Source organism: Lygodium microphyllum, chromosome 2, assembly GCF_053477565.2.
Source record: "Lygodium microphyllum isolate KBCC chromosome 2, Lygodium_microphyllum_v1.1.10, whole genome shotgun sequence".
In the NCBI taxonomy this organism is placed as follows: Eukaryota; Viridiplantae; Streptophyta; class Polypodiopsida; order Schizaeales; family Lygodiaceae; genus Lygodium; species Lygodium microphyllum.
The window spans coordinates 114,533,863-114,557,189 of record NC_141136.1 but is presented as its reverse complement, the minus strand read 5'-3'; positions in this window follow the sequence as shown (position 1 = coordinate 114,557,189).

The following is a 23,327-nucleotide window of genomic DNA, read 5'->3' as shown; positions in this document are numbered from 1 at the left end:
TTAAAGCATGATGCTGCAATACTTTAGCCATGGAATTTTCACTATGATCTAATATGGATATTTCCTCCCTCCAATAGAACCTGTATGTGATAACGATTGATCAAGAAGGAGGATCCTAAATATAAAGGACAAAAGTATGCCATAAATGGCAGCAAATCGACTTGCATAATATGCTTAAATAAACATCATAATGGTCACAATAAAATGCCCAAAATACCTAGAAATATCAAGTATGAACGAGACTCACACGAGCTAACCAGACTGCTAACATCCTCTCTCAAATCATGGGTGATCTGATACAATAGAATGATACAATTTAATGACTCATCATAGTCCATACAACAAATACCACCAAAATAAGACCATGGAAACCCAAGCAGTGGGTGATGAAGCCACCACCAAGGTGCCTCAAAGAGAACCTAAGTGTTGATGTTGAGTGTCTAATACAAGACCATCCTATCAAAAATTCCTCTAAACATACATGACCATGGATTCCTTGCCTTTGGCCAAGACCGCCAAAGTGTCACCTCATATGAGATCGAACTAGGATCCAATACCACTCTCTATCAAATAAGAACCCATCATGAACCTAGATATCAACCCTAACTCCAGGATTTCAAAACTTGTCAGAGATGTGTCAAGGACGCCCCTCTCTGGAACCTGTACACCTTTATATCTATATAGATGAGGCGTACTTGCCCTAGAGAGTCGTGAGGGATGACCGCATCACCGATACTAGAAAGCATGAAGCACCGCCAAGTCCTTTCTACGGTCCGAACAAGATGATCATGTCCGCCCCTTGGCCTTGGCTAGGATCCGAGTCAGAGTCAGAGAAAGAGGATGACTAAGCAAAGGAGTTAGGATCCTACTTCATCTTCATCTCTGCCTTCCTTGAAGCCGCTAACTCTTTTCAATCCTTGCGCAAATGTCCGTTCTTACCAGAATGATAGAACTAGGTTGGGCCTTCAACTTCTTCTTCCTATCACCCCTCTCTGAAGCTATAAAGGCCTCACCAAATCCACCAAACAAGGAGGGAAGCCTCTCCTATAACCGCAAAGATGTCTCATGCTCAAGCAACATCGAGAACATATATAGAAAACTTAAAAGTATCAATGTTGTTTGAGCCCACAAAGCATTGGCCACTCCATTAAACTCTTGAGGGAGCTTATAGAGCACATTTCCCACAAGATGAGCCTTTGGAAGGGCGGATTGCATATGTTGAAGCTGGTTCTATACCAATGTGACATGGAGTAAGAAAGACCAAATCATATCCTTTGGATCGAACTTCATCTGTCTGAGTTGTTCATAAAGAGTAATGTCATGCATAGGTAAGGGAGCCTCATACAATATCTGAATCTTTGCCCAAATTGCACGAGAAGTCCTGTAGGCTGTGACAGCTAGAAGAACTTCTTTGGAAATGCAGCGAAGAATGGCAGAATATGCACAAGCATCATCAATATCCCATGTGAGCACAACTTCTTCATAATTGTCCTAGTCAAAATCAACTCGAAGAGGAGTAGGATGCTCACAAGCTCTAGATACAATGTATCATAATCGCTTTTGCACAATTCAAGCTTTCATACAACACTCCATGTGAGATAATCAAGGCCATGTAATTTGTCATCAGTGGAATAAGAAGGGGGAGCCATATAGAGGTGATAAGAATAGGGGAAAAAAAAAAGGAGGAGAAGAAAGAGAGTATAGCCAAAAAAAGAGCACAGACTATATGATAGAGTTCACACTCAATGGATAATGTAAAAATACGAATCGAGCATAGCAAAAATCAGCCTGAAACACTTCCACCCAACTTTGCATTGTAATATCTCTCCCCCCGCGACCCCTGTGCCTTCCCCCCATGAGAACCCCCCCTTCAAAAAATTTCAAATTTTTTTCAAAATTTTTTTCTGCGTCTCTACCCCTGTCGATTGCATGGCGAGGAGAGAGAGAGAGTGAGTGAGTGAGTAAGAGGAAGATAAGGGGGACATGCAGCCCCCCATGTGGGAGGGGTGGCGGCCATACCACCCTCCTCCCCCTCTTTAAAAAGGGGGCACTTCCCCTCCCTCTTGCAGTGTAGCCCCCCCTCATCGACCTGCATAGCACCCCCCTGTCGTTGTTAGCATGCAGTGTAGCCCCCCCTCATCGACCTGCACAGCGCCCCCCTCTCGTTGTTAGCATGCAGCACACCCCCCCTCCATCTGGACAGAACCCTCCCCTCCCCCCCCCCCCCCCCCGATCATCGTTCAAGAGGGAGAGAGAGAGAGAGAGGAGAAGAAGAGAAGAAGAAGAGGAAGAAGAGGGAGAGAGAGAAGGAGAAGAAGAGAAGAAGAAGAAGAAGAGGGAGAGAGAGAGAGAGGAGAAGAAGAGAAGAAGAAGAAGAGGAAGAAGAGGGAGAGAGAGAAGGAGAAGAAGAGAAGAAGAAGAAGAAGAAGGGAGAGAGAGAGAAGGAGAAGAAGAGAAGAAGAAGAAGAAGAAGAAGGAGAGAGAGAGAGAGAGAGAGAGACAGAGAGAGAGAGAGAGAGAGAGAGAGAGAGAGAGAGAGAGAAGAGAGAAGAGGGAGAGTGAGAAGGAGAAGAAGACAAGAAGAAGAAGAAGAGAGAGAGAGAGAGAGAGAGAAGGAGAAGAATAGAAGAAGAAGAAGAAGAAGAAGAGAGAGAGAGAGAGGAGAAGAAGAGAAGAAGAAGAAGAAGAAGAAGAAGAAGAAGAAGAGAGAGAGAGAGGAGAAGAAGAGAAGAAGAAGAAGAAGAGAGAAGAAAAAGGAGAAGAAAAAGAAGGAGAGGAGAGAGAGAGAAGGAGAAGAAGAGTAGAAGAAGAAGAAGAAGAGGAGAGAGAGAGAGAAGGAGAAGAAGAGTAGAAGAAGAAGAAGAAGAGGAAGGGTGAGAGAGAGAGAAGGAGAAGAAGAGAGGAAGAAGAAGAAGAAGAAGAAGAAAAAGAAGAAGAGAGAGAGAGAGGAGAAGAAGAGAAGAAGAAGAAGAAGAAGAAGAAGAATTCCTGAAGATACGCCCCTCCCCCTTCATTATTTTATTTCCCCACTCAAGGAGAGGCGGCGAGATTTTTTCTAGGAGAGTGCGAGAACTCTATCACTCATACATGCGTCTTCGAGTATGGCCCCGAAGCGTAGTTCCACAAAGATGGCCGGAAACCCTGCAAGCATGGATGGAGGTTCGAAACAAGGTGGCATCACAACCGCGAACGGTTAATCAGGCATCAAAACCATGAGTATCACAGCATCACATTAATTGTGCGATTAATAATTTCCTAGGTATGAGCTTAGTTGTGATGTATGCAACAAACAAGATAATTTTCGTTGTAAGATGACATCATATTAGGTGAAACTGATTAGTTAATTGCATCATAAATTACCAAAAACATCTTACATGAATTCCTGCATAAAGTGAATTGTTCCTTGCACAAGTTCTTGCTTAAAATGCATTTCAGATGACATTGAAAGAGACAAAGTGCTTCTCCATATCGCGAGAAGATTTTAAGATACATGCATTAATCTACAGAAAAGACTAAAGTGCAGCTAGACTCATACAATGATCACATAAAGTTAGATCATTCAAGAAGGTTATAGATCGTGTGAATAGTTACATAGAGGATAATGTTAAGATTGCATGCATAGAAAGCACCTTTGCATGTGTGGCACAAAATATCAAATTATAAGCATTGAAATGAAGGCATGGCATTACGTTACATGCTTTAAAGTTGTTGGAAAAATTCAATGTTGTTTGTAATTTACCAACTGGGACTAAGATCCATGAATCCCATGACAAAGTCCATGGTGACTTCAAGAGGGATAGGTAAAGACGTAGTGCTTGCGAGCATTATTAAGAAGGCTTAAGAAGATTATACTTAAGCCGGAGTAGGAACTATTCTAAATAGAACCATCTCGACCAGCCATGGTCAAAGGGATAGGCAATCTTGATCACTTAAGTTCAAAGATAAAGGTACATAGGTACTTCAAGGGATCTAGGAGATAACCAGCAAGTTGACCAACCAAGGACAATGGGGTTGTCCATGACCTATTTTGCAAGGAGACCTAAGGTAAGGATAATTAGGGTCGATAGGGCACAAACCCTAACCCGGAGGAAAAAGGGAAAACAAGCAACCTAGCTTGCCAAGTCCTTGGGATCTCGCCAAGTCACGAACGATCCATGATCGAATCCTGGGAGCATCCGGGAAAAAGAAATCACACCTTAGCAGTTGGTCATACAAACGGCCTCTGAAATGATCGTGATCAATGTACACTTAGGTACATTGTTTGAACTTCTTTTATCAAGGAACTAATTCAAGGAAAAACACTTAATGCTTCATGTTAAAAGCCTGGAGGGAGAGGTATGTTCAGTTACCTCCGACTGTCTGCCTGGCCCTATCCAAGGGCATTGTTAGCCGCACCGGGTATATAGACCTAACCTGGCACAAGAGGTCTCTCCGTGGGTGTTGCTTGGAGGGGGAGGACACTTGGGTGCCAGGGGAGGCTCTAGCTTTAAATTCCTTGCCTCTGGATCCCATACAAGAGGCCGACATGACTCGAGATGGGATCTTGAGGCCTGTGTACTAGTGTACGGGTGAAACTTGGAGCAGCAATCCTGTAGATTGTTGGGATAGCCTTCGGGCATGATACTTGATGTATTTCAAGACTATGATAAATAAAGATCAGATACTTGAAAAAGGAACTTGTTTGATATTTTTTTTGTGTTAGTGCCTAAGGTACGTGAAGGATAAATTGATTAATTAAGGAAGCTGCTTTTGCATGTCAAACATAAGGTGGTAGGTAATTAGATAACTAAGAAAATCGAGGAAAGTGCAGTGGACATGACTTGGGTCTGTCCTACGAAAGGGTGGTCTCGGTTAGCTGGGAAATTTTCTCAAAAGACGAGATAATGAGACTATGAAGACCTAGCATCAGTAGAGCTAGAATCTCGATTTATGTTTATTTAGAGGAAAGGAATGGGACTATGCCTTACAGTAGAGAGGTTGAGCTTCGCATCCCTCTCATTTCCCATTCTCCATGAACCAAGTGCATCATAAATCCGATTCGACTCTGTTGCTCCTCCACAAAGTGGATCATCTAGAGCTCAACGCTAGCTACTTCCTAGAGACTTTGCTGATAGGAAAGAAACCCTGATTTCAGGTCGGTCCTAAGTGGGAATGGCCGGACACTTCCGCTTGGGGCAGACTCGGGAAGACCTAGATCGCAAACCCTGTGACATTCCTTGTGAGTGCCAGGCGGCGCTTTCTAGACTCTCTTCCCGATGGGCTGCTAAGACGTGTCCCACAAGTGGACGAGCGGACACATTACATGCACAAGTAGTGAAAATGAAAAGGCTGGAGTCAAAATGCAGTCAATAACTACTATAAATGCAATCGTCCTACATAAAATCAAGTCGCTTAAGCCTATTGCCCCTAAAACGCAATGGTGGAGTACAAAACACTAAGAAAAAGAGCAAAAACTAGACCAAAAATTAGCAAAAGATGGTCACCTAGACTGAAAAATCAATTGCAACAATCAAGAACGGGTCCAATCAACTGCAAAAATGCCAAAACGAAGATCTGAAACAGTAGAAAACAACAACACAAACTTGGATCCTAAAATCTAATACCATGTCAAAAGTGGATGTAGCAATGGAAGCATAAACAAATGTTGTAATAAACAGCTGAACACAAGGAAAAAAGTGAAAAAAACACAGAAGAACACTGCAAAGAAGAGAACTTAGAAGATTGTTTGAAAAATGGAATCCATACACCAAACACGAGATAGTCGCATACAACAATGAGTCATTAGCTGCATAGGCAATGACACCGGTCCCCTCTCTCCAACATAACCTATAGGTGATAATGATTGAGTGAGGAGGAGCTTGAATATAAAGAACAAAAATATGCCTTAAATGGAGTAGCTCAGCCAATATAAAATGCCCAAATACATCATAATGGCCACAATAAAATGCCTAGAAATGTTAGGTATGAACTAGATCCAAAAATATTAGATGCAAAGTTTATGGATATGGATACTACATAATTGGAGGATGCAGATGAAAAGCTAGCACAAGGATTACAAGATACTCATGTCTTATCCGATGTTCAAGTGGATACAGATGACCAAGAGAAGCATAAAGAAGACATTGGGATGATACTACCACTTTTCTTCCAAGGCAACCTTTGGACCAACCATCACTTGGCCATACATTCTATCCAACTGTAGACCAAAAGTAAAAGCATGTACCGCCGATAAGCATTTCGGACAACCAAGTCTTCCAACAACTTTTGCATACCTCTGTTTCCAAAAGTAGAAGCATGTACCGCCGCATAAGCATTTCGGACAACCAAGTCTTCCAACAACTTCTGCATACCTCCGTTTCCAAAATTCAAAGCAAGAGGCAATCCCGTTTCTTATGCATAGATCTTGCCATCTTTCCAAAAGATAAGCTATTGTGCCAAGGCCTCCTGATAGGCAGCACAATCCTTTCTCTCATGCTGCAAACTGTCACACCGCATACATCTTTTTCTAGGCTTAGGGGCTGCTGCCCGTCCCCTTTCCTCTTGTCCTTTTTCATCCAATTTTTCAACCTTCAATTGAAGATCCCGCATCCCTTTGAACAATTCATCTAAGACATCTTCCCTAACAGAGGGAACAATAGCAGGTACAGCCATAGGGTTAGCCACAGAAGCGGGTGGCTTACTGGATACTTCAACTGTCTTACCCGTAACAATGGGCAAGCTAGAGACATGCAATCTTTCTCTTCTTCTATGCTTCTTCACAAGCACAGTAACAGATTCCTTGACATGTCTCCACTCTGTTTTCAAACCTATCTTTGTAGTCAAATCCTCCAGCAAATCATCAAGCTCCTCTTGAAGCTCAGGATTAGCTGCCTGTAGAAACAATTCAATTTTCTGACTTGCAAGAGCTTGCTATTCTACAATATCCAACTACTCAAATCGACTTTCAAATTCTCTTAACAATTCCGTAGCCACAAGACTCTTATTGGGTTGTATAACCCACTCCTGAAAAGTCTTGCGCGTAATCAAACTAGTTTCCTCAATGTAAAATTCTTCCCTGAGTGTCTTCTTGAAGGCTACCCAGTCTGCATCCTACAACTATAATTCAGTAATCCGTGCTTTCAGTTCATGAACAGTAACACGTACAAAATACCGGCTCCATGTAGATTGAGCCACTCCAAAGAATTCCATCTTCTGACCATAGGTATGTACATATGCAGATATATTCCTGCCATTGAATAACTTCACCTCATGCTCAACTGCTTGCAAAGCATTCATCGCAACACTTTCTGTTTGAGTTGAAGCTTGTATCACCTGTTGTTATTGTTGTACATGCATAAGCATATTCATATTTTGCATCAACTGTTGCAAAACATCATTAGAGATTGTATTCGAAGGTTCTCCCATATTATCTTTCCTTCTTCTATGACGACCTTTCACGTCGGGTTCACCAATGTCGGAGGGGTTTTTGTCAAAAGGTCGAATCCATCCGGGATCAGAAGTAGAAGGAAGTAGAGATAGGAGATGGAAGAGAAGATAGAGAATATCCAAGTGGTAAACACGATAAAAAAAATCACAATGAATTAATTCAATATGTATTGAAAGAACCTGGAATCTTTGCACTACTCAGAAGCAATCTCCAGGCATTAGTTCTCCTAGAGCTCCTTTGTAGACCAAAAACGTGGATTAAAAAAATCAGCTCTCTCTCTGCTCCTCGGAACCCAAATCTGATGGCTCCGTTGGCTACAAAAGGGGGGTAAAACCTCAAGACACCTGCTCACGGATCTCCCAGATCACTCCTTCTTCTTCTTTCAGTTCAATCTGCAATTTTCAGCCTGTTTACAACGATCGCAACGCGCGCGATTTTGTCAATCTGTCTTTTTTATGAAAAATCTCCTAATTGGCTAAAAAAGCAACTAGTTTTTTGCATGCCATCCTAATCTAGAAGCTTTTTCGGACTTTTTTTGGATTTTTACAATAAATAATATAAAAAATAGACTAAAATTATCCAAAAATTTAGTATTTTCGGATAATCCATGCAACTCACACTAGTACTAATGGCTCAGATCACATTGACTCTCTAGATCAATAGAGAAGTCAGATGATGATGCATTCTATACTTTTTCACATTGTGTCCTCATAACATCATGACACCGCGGTTTGTGGCTAAACACACTACCCCTTGATAGTGTGGGAGCCAAAGTCTATGAAGAGGAGCTTGATTTCCATGTTACAACCAATTAGGCAACATCTCCAAGTGCTAAAGACCTTGTGCTTATTGTTCTATAGTGCAAGGCAACCTATTTCTGCCACCTTCCCTACTACATTTTGAGCTAGACTACAATACAAATCTATGTTTGATCCAATGGACCCTTCACACTTGTTGGACGGTGCCTACGCTGTCAAAGGGATTTATGTCTATGGTATGAAAGTGTATTGGCCTTTTTTTTTTAGTATGTCAATGGTCTACATACCATATTATGAAAGACAAGTCCTAGAAGACACTGTAATGGATTACCCATACCACCAGAACTGACAAAATTTGATCATGCTATGTTGGGGGAGGACTCAAGTAAGTCAAGAAGTGGAGTTTGTGAAACTGCTCTATGACTCACATAAAGTAGTAGTTCCTTCAATTAACACTTGGTATTTACACACACACACACACATAAGTAGAGACCTCACTCCCTTGCTCAACACCAGATTGGCCCTGAACACCGGTGTCCCTCTTGGTATTTCTTTATCAATTAAAATGTGGAAAATTACAAAAATGATAATGTTCCAAAATACATAACCTATGAACAGTTGGTTTTCATCTCTTCTGAGTAAATCCCAACTACATAAGAACAATATAGCATGTCCAAATCAACATCCCTTTTAGGAAAGACTTTTTTGTGAACAAAACTCAATGATTCCTGTGCAGAATTGTAGTCTGCAAATCTTTGAAATTCACTATTCTTACTCTCCAACATGTGCAGAGTTCACTATTCTAACTCTCCAGCATGTGCAAAGTTCACTATTCTTACTGTCCAAAATGTGACCACAACTCAATGATTCATGTGCAAAATTACAGTCTATAGATCTCTAAATTCACTATTCTTACTGTTCAGCATGTGACCAAAACTCAATGATTCGCGTGCGAAATTACATGCAGAATTACAGTCTGCAGATCTTTGAATTCACTATTCTTACTATCTAGCATGTCCTGCATTTTTTGTGACCAATACTCAATGATTCATGTGTAGAATTTCAGAGAAAACACAGAATTGTACCTTCGATGGAATCAGCCCATCGTGCGAAGCATTTCCTCTAAGAATAGAGAGAGACTTGATAAGAGGGAGCAAGCTCTACCTCTGTACTTGAGTCAAAGACGTAGAAGTACTCTCCATGGCTGATTTTCTTGCAGCAATCTGCCCTCAGCTCCTCAAAACTTCATTTTCTCCTCCCCTTATGCCTATTACATTTTCTTTTAATGCTCTCTCTCCCTCTCTTTTGGGAATTTGTGCCACATGGCATACATGTAGCAATTTTCCCATTTAAATCTTCTGGTCTAAAGTTCTCCATGATCAGTGCAAAATTTGACCTTGACATAGACTAGAGAATTAGTCCTCGTGCAAAAACAAAGATAATGAAGTGAACAGATTCTGGGGTCCAAAAATAGTAACTCCCTAAATTTTAGGGACAGTGACCCCTGCATTTCTCAAGTTGTTCTGAGCAACTTTTATCATTGTGACCACATCAAAAAGTGTAATGTGGCTCAGTTATGGCGACTTTTATTCCGTGAGCATTCTCACATGTACATCTTTTGTCTTGGCCAGGCTCATTGTCCTGCACCATCACGAGTGGCTAAGCACACAGTCTCAAACCTCTGGCATTCTATTCTTCAGTGCCCATTCAATATGGAACTGGTCCTAAGGCTCAGACAAACCATTAGTCCAATTTGTCCCAATGGCTACCTCTTCTAGCCATGCAAAGATCTCAGCTTCTTCCAAGAGAACTCTAGGGGTAAGAAGCAACAACAACAAAAGAAAAGGAAAATAAAATATTTATATAAGTAAATAAGAAAAGCAATTGTAGAAAGTATCACCACCTGGTGACATACCTCCCTCTTGAAAGAAGCAAGCGATCTCGATTGCATGCCACACATGCTAACAGATGACACATGGCAATAACAAGATTCTCCATGTTATTAGTGTCATCGCATGTATTACTTGCTAACAGATGACATGGGGCGATGGTAGGAGTTTCCCCACTACCATTTGTGTCATTGCAAGTTCAAGTCTCACATAGGTGGAGGATTACATCCTGCATCCAACTATGATTACTAGGAGCCTTTCTAATATACATGTTTCCGAATGCAACTCAGGGCAATAGCACATATGCGCGAACTATTAGTGTCACAACATGCATATTCATTCAACTGAAGTGTAACAAATACAACTTCAAAGCACTGAGATTTCGCTCAATGATACCCATTTTAATGCTAAATGTAAACCATACATTGTGCATTATTCAATGAGATGCAATATTCAACTATACAATATATAATGTACATTGCTTCAAAAAGCATTCTAAGTCACTATAGATTCCAGTAAGAAAGCTTCTTGGTAAAGTTGCAATAACTAAGGCGAATCTGCCAATTCAGCCTCTTCCATCCATTTGGCATCCATTGGTGAATAGTTATTGAACTTCACCAAAAATCTTCTTATAACTCTACCTTTCACTTTCCTATCCTTATGTGCCAGGATCTGCTCAGGAACTAGAATCTCATCTGATTCCTCTACTTCAGGTTGTTCCTCTTAAACCATATCTTCTAGCACTTTACCAATTAAAGGCCTCAATAGGCTCACATAGAATGCAATATGAATTTTCCAATTCTCTGGCAATTTCAACCTATATGCTATGTCATTGATCTTCTCTGAGATTTGAAAAGGGCCATAGTAACGCATACTCAACTTTGGAAACAAACGCTCCTTGCTCTTCTGTTTTCTCAAACGTGCCTTTTCAAAACGCAATAAGACCCAATCATCCTTTTTGAACAAGAGCTCCCGACGATGACTATAAGCAGCTCTTTTCTATTTAGCTTGTGACTTTTCTAGGGCATACTTGGCCTTTTTATATGCTTCTTCCCAATCTTTTACATAAAGATATACTCTTCAAAGATGTTATCTTTTGTTTGCAAAATGGGAGGTGATTTCTTTCCACCTTCCACAATCTCAAAAGGTGCTTTGCTAGTAGATGAGTGCACTGTATTATTGTATGCATACTCAACCAATGGTAAGTAGTGTTCCCAAGAAGTCTTATGATCTAAAACATAACACTTCATTAGATCTAAAATAGTCAAATTTGCTTCTTTAGATTGTCCATCAGTTTGTGGATGGAAAGAAGATGAAAATTTCAGCGTAGTGCCCATGTTTTCAAACAATGCTTTCCAAAACAAGCTAGTCATTCTTGGGTCTCTATCACTCACAATTGACCGTGGCATTCCATGGTACTTGAAGATATTTTGCATAAATATATTTACCATGTGTTCTGACTTAATATTTTCCCTTATAGGAATGAAATGTGATTGTTTGCTGAATCTGCAAATGATAGTCCAGATTCCATCATTCCCTGAAGAAGTTCTTGGAAGATAAAAAATGAACTCCATGGCAATACTTTCCCATGGCCTTTCTAAAATAGACAGTGGTTGCAATAGCCCTGGTGCCTTTTGCCTATCGAATTTGACCTTTTGGAATACAAGGTAAGATATGACATATGCATCAACATTAGATCTCAAGGCTAGCCAATAGAAGAAAGGCTCTACCGCTTTGATTGTAGCATAAATACCACGATGTCCTGCATACAGTGAAGCATGACTTTCCAATAAAACTTTTGGCCTTAACTGTTTTGTAATGCATAGTCTTCCATGAAACATGATAAAGCTACATAATGATCATGATGTTGGCCATTGATAAACTATTCATAGATTTCAGACAAATCTTCGTCATTAGTGTAAAATATTACACGGCGCAGCGAACAGAATCTGAGAAAGAGATAGAGAGTACACAACAGATAAGAGGAGAATCAGTAAAATTCTTTAACTCCAAACAACTGATACAAAGATGGCTCTGTCCACCCGTGCGCTTCCAATGAATGAAGCTTAGATGGCGATCTAGACAGAAGATAGGTGAAGAGCTTAAGGCTAGCTGGAACAACAACTCTGACTGGGTGAAAGATGAGTGTGAGATGGCTGCGAAGGGGTTTAGCTTTTATAGCCCGCGAAGGTCGTTAGGTCGGCCTGCTGACCGACCTACCATATGAGCCTCCACTAGTCGGCCAGGGAATATTCCAGGGAATATTCCCTTTACCATCGGGCCGGGGGCGCTGCCCCCGGACCCCCGCCAGGGGGGCCGCTGGCCCCCCTGGGACCCCCCAGCCAGGGGCCGCTTCCGCGGCCCCCGGACCCCACAATAGGGGCCCCTTTTAACTCCCTTACCACGCAACTCAATGCAATGTGCCTCGAGTTGCTACCAACTTAACCACTCCGTCTAACCCAAAGATTAGACCCACAATGGTCACCTTTTTGCCATCCGGTCACATAGACCTCATCTGATATACAAGTCAGGACTCCACCAATGTCCGGGCTCACACTTGGCTTCTCCTCATAATGGGGGCCTTACAACTTTGAGCACCATGGATCATTGGTAGTACCTAATGAGGGTGGGGCATTGATCATATCTAACACCCCCCCTCAATGTCCACCCATAGGTGAACTATCTCCTCGGCCCAATGCCGAGTCTCTGAAGATGAACTTGAAGCAGATCCTTCGTAAGTGCTTTGGTGAAGATATCTGCTCCATTCTCCTCTGTTGGACAGTAGACCAATTCCACTATCCCATCCTCCATCAAATCACGCACATAGTGATACTGGATCTCTATATGTTTGGTGCGTGCATGAAACACTGGATTTTTGGCAATGGCGATGCAACTCTGATTGTCACATCTCAGCACAGTTGGTTCTTCATCCTGCACTCCCATATGCCATAGAATCCTTCTCAACCATACGGCCTCACATGCAGCAAAACAAGCTGCCTTGTACTCTGCTTCGGTAGAAGACAATGCCACTGTTGGTTGCTTCTTACTAATCCAAGAGAAAATTCCTGAACCCAAAGAGAAACAATAACCAGAAACTGACTTCCTGGAATCAATGTCTCCTGCCCAATCTGAGTCACAGTTCCCCACAAGAGAAGTTCCGAAACTGTATGTGATACCATAGTCAAGAGTTTTCTTCAAGTATCTGAGCACCCGCATCCCAGCCTTCCAATGACTCTCATGAGGTTTGTTTGAGAACCTGCTCAAAACACCAACAGCAAAACTGATATCTGGTCTGGTGTTACACAAGTAGATTAGACTGCCGACCAACCTCCTATACCTCCCAATGTCTGCTAGTGCTGATGTATCCTCAACGGATAACTTTACATTCACCTCCATAGGTGTAGCTATCTCCTTGCACTCGGTCATGCCAAATGCCTTCAAGATCTCCCATGCATACTTCTTCTGAGAGATGAAGATCTTTCCTGGCTCTTGCCAGACTTCAATCCCCAAACAATAGTGCAGCAAGCCCAAGTCTGTCATTTCAAACTCAAAACTCAAAGCCTTTCGAGTTTGGTTGATCATATCTTCATAGTCACCTGTAATAAGAAGGTCGTCCACATATAGGACAATCACTACAGACTTTTTACCATCCCTGTAAACATACAAGTTAGCATCTGAGGCACATCTTTTGAAGTTTAGGTTTAAAAAGAACCTATCTATCCGCTGGTACCATGCTCTGGGGGCTTGTTTCAGCCCATACAATGCCTTCTTCAGTTTACACACTTTGTTCTCAGAATGGGGGGCCTCAAACCCTGGTGGCTGAGCCACGTACACCTCCTCCTTGAGGTCACCATTTAAGAACGCTGACTTAACATCCATTTGGTACACTGGCCACTTCTTGTGGGCAGCCACTGCAAGTACCGTGCGAATAGTGGTCATTCTGGCAGTTGGGGCAAATGACTCTTGAAAATCAAACCCTTCAACTTGTGAAAATCCTTGGGCAACCAGTCTAGCTTTGTACTTTTCTAAGGTACCATCAGCCTTGTACTTTACCTTCCAGATCCACTTGGTGCCAATAATCTTCCGCTTTGCTGGCCGATCCACTAGCACCCAAGTGTCATTCTTCATTATGCTGTCATACTCCGCCTGCATAGCAGCCTTCCATGATGGATCTGCAAGTGCTTCTTCTAAGTCAGTTGGCTCCTTTACTTCTCTCATAATCTCAACCATCAAGGCCATGTTGACTATGTGAGCAGAAGCCCTCCTTTGCTCCTCTATTCTCTGAGACCTCCTTGGTCCGTCTGCCTTCTCCTCAACAGATGCAGGCATAGGATTATTGTGGTCATAGAGCTGCTTCACCCAGCGCGGCAATGGCTTTTCCGGTGGGGTGATGTCAGGTTGGTGAACTTTTTCCTCATCATCTGAAGATGATGCTTCCTCCTCCTTAAGGATAGGGATAGCTCTCGGGACAGGTTCATAGTGGACTACTTCTTCGCTTGATGATAAAGTGGAAGACCTTGCCTTCTCCTCCTCCACTGTATGCGGCTCCTCCTTGAACACCACATCACGGCTCGCGATGATCTTCTTTGCCTCTTGGTCATATAACTTGTAAGCCTTTTGCTCATCACTATAACCCAAGAAGATACATTTTCTGCTTTTTGGTTGTAACTTGTTTCTCTTCTCATCTGGAACATGTGCATAACATTCACATCCAAAAATTCTGAAATGTGAAACAGATGGTTTCTTACCAGTGTAAGCCTCATGAGGTGTTTTTCCCTTGAGAGCCTTTGTGTAGCTCCGATTTAGAATGTAGACTGCAGTATTAACAGCTTCAGCCCAAAAATGGTTAGGCAATCCCTTGCCCTTTAGCATGCATCTTGCCATCTCCACAATGGTACGATTCCTGCGTTCCACAACACCATTCTGCTGAGGTGTGTGAGGCGTCGTCAATTGACGCTTGATCCCTTTGCTCTTGCAAAAGCCTTCAAACTCCTTTGAGTTGAACTCACCACCACCATCTGTTCTAAATTTCTTCACACTTTTCCCTGTTTCATTCTCAACAAGTATTAGCCATTCTTTAAACTTACCAAAAGCTTGAGCCTTATCACGAAGGAAGTACACCCACATCTTCCTACTGTAGTCGTCGACAATCAACATAAAATAAGAAGATCCCCCCAAGGCCTGTGTAGGCATCTTACCACACAAGTCAGCATGCACCAACTCTAGAGGAGCATGTGCTCTATTCTTGCTTTCTTGTGGAAATGCCTTTCTCTGTTGCTTGCCCATCATACAAGCTTCACATGGTTCCTTCAATTCAGTTATTGTAGGTAGGTGAGCAACCATACCTTGCTTTTGCATCTCCTTCAATACTGCAAATCCGATGTGTCCAAACCTTTCATGCCAAAGCTTACTTGTGCCCACTCCAGCGGTGGCTGTAAGAGCACTTAGCTCATACAGGTTGTTCCTCCTTTCTCCTTTGCCAACAATTGTGCCAGCACTATCAATAATTTCTGCACCTGTCTTCTTGAACCTTACTTCATGACCAAGATCAGTTATGGCAGCAACTGATAAGAGATTTCTTCTGATTTCGGGAACATACAACACATTTGAAAGCTTTTTGACTTCACCATTTGCAGCAACAAAAGAAATAGTACCTGTGCCCGCAGCAGGGCATTTAGCATCATTTCCAACCGTCACAGTGATGGATTCTTGTAGAGGCTGCATAGAACTGTATAGACCTTTCTTGTTGGTCATGTGACGGGAGGCCCCACTATCCAACACCCAAGAGTCAGTGGTAGATTCTTCTTGCGCCGAGGAGCACACTTCCTCAATGGTCGCCATGAATAATTCCAACTCTGCTTCAGCCGTATTGGCTGTCTCTTTCCCTTTAGTTTTAAGGGTACCATTCTTTTCATCTGCCTTCTTGACACGACAATCTGCAATTGCATGTCCTTTCTTCTTACAGTAGAAGCACTCTCCTTGAAACTTCTTCTTGCCGCCCTTTTTCTTTTTGTCACCATCATTTTTGGTGGAGGAAACACCTTTGCCTTTTGCATTGGCAGAGAATGCAGCATCTCCATTGTTGCTTCCTTCTCGGGCTTTCAGCCTCAACTCCTCCTCCATTAATAATGCACAAAACTCCTCAAAAGTCAAAGCTTGAGGTCTCACCTGAGTATTAAGGGCAGTTACTAGTCCATCAAACTTTTGTGGACAAATCCGAAGACACCTCCGAGCTAGCTCTTCGCTAGTCTTTTGTATCCCAGCGCCAGCCATCTGGTCGCGCAGATTCTTAATCCGAGTGATGAATGCTTCAACCGTCTCTCCTTCAGCAAACTTCTCCGCTGCTAGTTGATTCTCCAAGTTTTGAATCCTTGTTTGGTTTCGTGTTTCATACTGACTCCTTAGTACATTCCAAGCCTCTGACGCTTTGGTTGTATGCTGAATCAGAGTCAAAACACTGTCAGAACAGCTTGTAACTAAGGCACACAATGCATCTGCATTCCTTCGTTTCCAAGCTCGTAGAAGATCTGCATTCGGAGGAATCATCACACTAGGATTTGATGGGTCGGGGGTAGGCTGTGGTTCTGCGTCAGTCCCCAGCACAGTCTCCAGAAGCTCATAAGAATCAAGGATAGTAGTAATTTTGAACTTCCACAAGGTGTAGTTTGTACCATCTAACTTGCCTTCGCTGAAGGTTGGTGGACGAATCCTCAGTGTTTGAATAGCCGGTACAGCAGCACCACCTCCTGCACCGCTTCCTGATGCGCCAGAACTGCTTCCCGGAGTCGACATCGTTTCTCTTTGCTGTTGAAGCCTTTGCCTCTTGCACTCTCTCCGATCTCTAGAGCCCCCTGGGCTCTGATACCATGTAAAATATTACACGGCGCAGCGAACAGAATCTGAGAAAGAGATAGAGAGTACACAACAGATAAGAGGAGAATCAGTAAAATTCTTTAACTCCAAACAACTGATACAAAGATGGCTCTGTCCACCCGTGCGCTTCCAATGAATGAAGCTTAGATGGCGATCTAGACAGAAGATAGGTGAAGAGCTTAAGGCTAGCTGGAACAACAACTCTGACTGGGTGAAAGATGAGTGTGAGATGGCTGCGAAGGGGTTTAGCTTTTATAGCCCGCGAAGGTCGTTAGGTCGGCCTGCTGACCGACCTACCATATGAGCCTCCACTAGTCGGCCAGGGAATATTCCAGGGAATATTCCCTTTACCATCGGGCCGGGGGCGCTGCCCCCGGACCCCCGCCAGGGGGGCCGCTGGCCCCCCTGGGACCCCCCAGCCAGGGGCCGCTTCCGCGGCCCCCGGACCCCACAATAGGGGCCCCTTTTAACTCCCTTACCACGCAACTCAATGCAATGTGCCTCGAGTTGCTACCAACTTAACCACTCCGTCTAACCCAAAGATTAGACCCACAATGGTCACCTTTTTGCCATCCGGTCACATAGACCTCATCTGATATACAAGTCAGGACTCCACCAATGTCCGGGCTCACACTTGGCTTCTCCTCATAATGGGGGCCTTACAACTTTGAGCACCATGGATCATTGGTAGTACCTAATGAGGGTGGGGCATTGATCATATCTAACAATTAGCATACTACTCTTTCATATCATCCAATTCATGATGATAAGGAATTGAAATAGTTGACACATGTGGTTTGCGAGATAAAGCATCTGCAACTACATTCTTCTTGACTTCCACATGCATTATCTAAAAATGACACATAGATAGGAGTTTTGCCCAACGCATGTGTTTCTTTGATAATTTAGCCTGTGTGAGAAAGTATCTAAGTGTTTGATGATCCATTTCCACTACAAAATCAGCACCAAGCAAATAGTGCTTCCAACTAGAGAGTGCATGGATCACAACCAATAATTCTTTCTCATAAATTTGGTAAGTCCTTTCAATGACAGAAAGTACTCTGCTCTCGTATGCCACAACTTGGCCATTCTGCATTAATACAACACCGATGTTGTTTCCACATGCATCACACTGCACTGGAATGGCTTAGACAGATGTGGCAAAATAAGTATTGGATCTGTAGTCATTTTCCCCTTCAAACATCTAAATGCTAATTTCTCTTTGTTAGTCCATTGCCATTTGACATCCTTCTTTTCAAGTGCATGTAAAGGAGAAGCAATCTTTGCAAAGTGTCTTACAAATCTTTTATAGTAAGAGCATAGGCCAAGAAAACTGTGGACATCATGAACAATTTTCAAGTTTGGCCAAGAGATAATTGCTTTTATCTTTGCAAGATCCATCTTCACACCATCTTTAGAAACTATGTGCCCGAGGAAGTGAATCTATTCCAAAAAGAATTCACTCTTCTTACCATTAATGAGCAATCTATTACGCTTAAGCTCATAAAACACTGCAACTAGGTGTTTTCTATGCTCCTCTTCATTCTTTGAAAAGATAATCATATCATCAAAGAATGTGCCAATGAAACTTTGATAAGGGTGGAAAATTCTATTCATTATCTTGTTAAATGTAGCAGGAGCATTGGTCAATCCAAATGGCATGACTAAAAATTCATAGAGACCAAATGTCGTTCTAAAAGCAGTCTTATGTATATCCTCTGGCTTGATTATGATTTTATGGCACCCACTTTTCAAATCTATCCTGCTAAACATTCCTGCTCCCTGTAATCGATCAAGAATGTCATCTATCCTTGGAATCAAAAACCTATTCTTGATCGCGTTCTTATTCAAGGCTCTGTAGTCAATACACATTTGCCAAGAGCCTTCCTTTTTCTAAACTAACAACACAGGTGAACAAAATGGAGAACTACTGGGCTGAATTAGTCCCTTCTCTAAAAGCTCATTAACCAGTGTCATAATCTCTTTCTACTACGCCACACTGACCCTCTACGACGGTGGCCTAGTGGGCAGACTAGTCCCTAGAATAATATCTATGGTATGATCTTCAGGCCTCTCAGGGGGGTAACTCTCCTAGTAATGAATCTGAGAAACAATCACTGAATTTATCCAAGAAAGTCCTACTTTCATTTAGTACAGACACATTACTGTCAACTTCATTAACTTGCTTTGCAAAAACCAAGTATGCAAAAATATGACTTTTCATTACAAAAGTAATTGCAGGAGCAGAAACAACTGGGACAGATCCTCCTTTAAGCTTCACATCTAACATACGAGTCTTGCCCCTATGTACAAGAGTAATCGTTCTATTGTAAGTATCCAAGATAGCATGCTTCTTGTGGCACCATGGGATACCCAACAGAACATCACATACCTTTAAAGGCATAATATGGAACTCCTCTATATCCACATAGCTCTGAATATGCATAGAAGTTTGCCGAGAATGGGGGTGACATGTTCAGTATGTCCTGGGCATGCCAAATTAGCCTGTCCAACTGGTCCCATTTCCTCAGGATGTATACCCAGCTTAGCTGCCAATGCCAGTGAGATAAAATTTGCATGAGCTCCATGATCAAAGAAAATAAGCAATGTGGAATCTATGGTCTTTCCCCAAGCTCTGCATAATTCTGTAGCATCATCACCTGATTGATCTCCCACCATATCAAGCACTAAGCCAATGCTGGGCTTCTTTTTACTTGGTGCATCTTTATTTTTCGCATCTTTAGAAGCTTGTTGTGGGCACTTAGAAGCAATATTGCCTTTCTATTCACATATAAAGCATTTATCAGCCATCATTAAAGCCTTTCTTTCTTCAAATGATTTGCCAAAAAATGGCCTCTTTTGTCCTTTACCTTGTTTAAAAGAAGTCTGAGGTTTTTGCTGAAATCTTTTCTTCCAAAAAGACTTCTTTGTAAAGCTAGTCTTTTATGGAAATTGCTTCTTCTTCTTGCTAGGATTTTGCTTAAATTGTGAATCCTTCTTTTCAGTGCCTTTAAAGATATCAGGTTTTCCTTTCAACAATGCATTTTCCACACCACCATTTTCAATTAATTGTACCATATTTGTAACCACTACAAGGATTTGAGCTAGTAGCAACGGTGAATAGTGGCGTCGCTATTGGCGTCGCTAATAGCGTCGCATCGCAAATGCGACGCAAATAGCGACACTCCACAAGGAAAAAAAGCGGCCGAAATCGAGCGCGGTTTTCATTTCGCATTTGTGGCTTGTGAGTTTTGAGAGCGAGAGCGAGGGAGAGAGCGACCATCGTGAGAAAAGGAGAGGAAAAAGACTTGCTGCCGCTTCAATGTCCGTTCTAGAAGGTGCTGACACCTGTGCACCAATACTCTCTCTTCAGTATCTACGAGCAGAAGAAGAACTCTCTTCTTCATGAGGGAGTTTTCCTTTGCCTTTATCCATGTCTGCCATCTCTCTAGTCCTGTAATCTCTGTAAAATCTGTGTGTATGACCTTTTCACCCAAAACTATCCGAGATTAAATTCTTATAGAAAAGAATTCAAATCCTGGGGATGGAACCATGAAACCGGTCTATGGCTCACATAAATTGGTAGTTCCTTCAATTAACACCTAGTCTTTACACACACACACATAAGCAAAGACCTCACTTCCTCGCTCAACACCAAATTGGCCCCGAAGATCGGCACCCCTCTCCATATTTCTTTATCAATTAAAAGATGAAAATTTACAAAAATGATAATGTTCCAAAATACATAACCTGTGAATAGTTGGTTTTTATCTCTTCTGAGTAAATCCCAGCTGCATAAGAACAGTACAGCATGTCCAAATCAACATCCCTTTTAGGAAAGCATTTTCTATGACCAAAACTCAATGATTTCTGTGCAGAATTGCAGTTTGTAGATCTGTGAATTCATTGTTCTTACTCTCTAGCTTGTCCAAAATTCATTGTTCTTACTATCCAGCATGTGCAAAGTTCACTGTGCTTACTGTCCAGCATGTGACAAAAACTCAATGATTTGTGTGCAAAATTACAGCCTGCAAATCTCTGAATTCATTGTTCTTACTATTCAGCTTGTAACCAAAACTTAATGATTCGCATGCAGAATTATAGTCTGCAGATCTCTAAATTCACTATTCTTACTGTCTAGCATGTCCTACATTTTTTGTGACCAATATTCAATGATTCATGTGCAGAATTTCAGAGAAAACACAGAATTGTACCTTCGATGGAATCAGCCCATCATGCAAAGCATTTCCTCTAAGAATAGAGAGAGAGTTGATAAGAGGGAGCAAGCTCTACCTCCGTACTTGAGTCAGAGACGTAGAAGTACTCTCCATGACTGATTTTCTTACATCAATCTGCCCTCAGCTCCTCAAAACTTCATTCTCTCCTCTCCCCTTATGCCTATTACATTTTTTTTAATGCTCTCTCTCCCTCTCTTTTGGGAATTTGTGCCACATGGCATACATATAACAATTTTCCCATTTAAAACTTCTGGTCTAAAATTCTCCATGATCGGTGCAAAATTTGACCTTGACACAGACCAGAGAATCAATCCTCGTGCAAAAACAAAGATAATGACGTGAACAGATTCTGGGGTCCAAAAATAGTAACTCCCTAAATTTTAGGGATGGTGATCCTTGCATTCCTCAAGTTGTTCTGAGCAACTTTTATCATTGTGACCACATCAAAAAGTGTAATGTGGCTCATTTACGATGACTTTTATTCCATGAGTATTCTCACATGTACATCTTCTGTCTTGGCTAGGCTCATTTTCCTACACCATCTCGAGTGGCTAAGCACACACTCCCAAACCACTGGCATTCTATTCTTCAGTGCCCATTCAATATGGAATCGGTCCTAAGGCTCAGACAAACCATTAGTCCAATTTGTCCCAATGGCTACCTCTTTTGGCCATGCAAAGAACCCGGCTTATTCCAAGAGAACTCTGGGGGGTAAGAAGCAACAGCAACAAAAGAAAAGAAAAATAAAATATTTATATAAGTAAATAAGAAAAGCAATTGTAAAAAGTATCACCACTGGTGATAGTTTGCATGCATGGGACTGGAATTAGGTGAACAAGGGGGGACTTAACTAAGTCTCAATAGCCTAACTTAATAGAAAAAAACAAGGAGTTTTATTTGAACGAGAGTAGCGTATTTAAAAGGAAAAAAAAGGGGAATGCTATTGATGCTCTATGGTTGATAGATGATTGCCAAAACCAAAGTGCATGCTTTGGACAGCATATGTATGTTTTAATGTTGTTGTAATAAATCTATTTGAAAGGGCTGAAATGGATTTTGAAGGCCCATAATGGGTTAACAGAGGTTTTGATGCTTTCTAGATGATAGCACTTCTGGGTAATGATACCCAACATTTACTATGTCAAGGATTTTGTTATATGCATGGATATATAAGGCATATGTCATTGATTTTGGAGTAGAGATATTGATGTATGTCAGAGTATATCTGAGTCATAGTCTCAGAGTGTGTTATGGGCTAGCATCCCAAGTGTGTCTTCATGCCTAGGATTTGGGCATATTATATGGATGTACTGAGATTGCTTTGCTGACCTACATGTGATACAAGATCTTTGGATTGCACCTTGATTATTCTCTTTGGATTCATCTAATGTTTATATTCTCTTTCTTTCATCCTATTCTAGGACTCAAAATCTTTGTACCCTTCTATCTTTTACCCCTTTTGGGTAGACTGATTATCTTTATTACTGCATTTTACATTGGATTGGTCTTTCCAGACCTAGACAGCACCTTGGTAGTTTTGGTGGCCTCTCTATTGACCAACCCTTAAGATTAGATTAGCTACATTTATAGGTTGAAGACTTGTTTTCATCTGCATTTACTACTCCATCTCTTTGCTTGGCATTGCCTATTCCTTTTGGCATCGGATACTCCTTGTCTACCTTGCCTAAGTTGACCTTCTTCTGTATCATGGTCTAATGGACTCAGATTACTCTGAGGATGCCTCTTATTGGTTTCTTTCACTACAGTGGTAGCATCTTCTTTGCCTTCTTGCAAGTACTTATTGAATGACATCTATGGCCGATGTGTATGCTTTGGGGTATTGTGTGGTTCGAGATGATTTAGACCAACCACCATTCTATCACTTTTTCCCACTATATTCTTCAGGGGCTTCCAATCCCCAATTGGCATTAATGGCATCTCCTCAGCAAGTACCAATCCTACCCTCCTACCCGCATCCAACAAGATGGATGGGATGAACTTGTGAGAGTGCACAACACAAAGAGGAAAGTGATCATGGAGAGGAGGAGACAAAAAGAGAATGCAAGAGAGAGAAGGAACAATGTGACTACAATGGTTGAAGGTTCAAGACTACAACAATCAGCCCCAACACGCAGCAATAGGA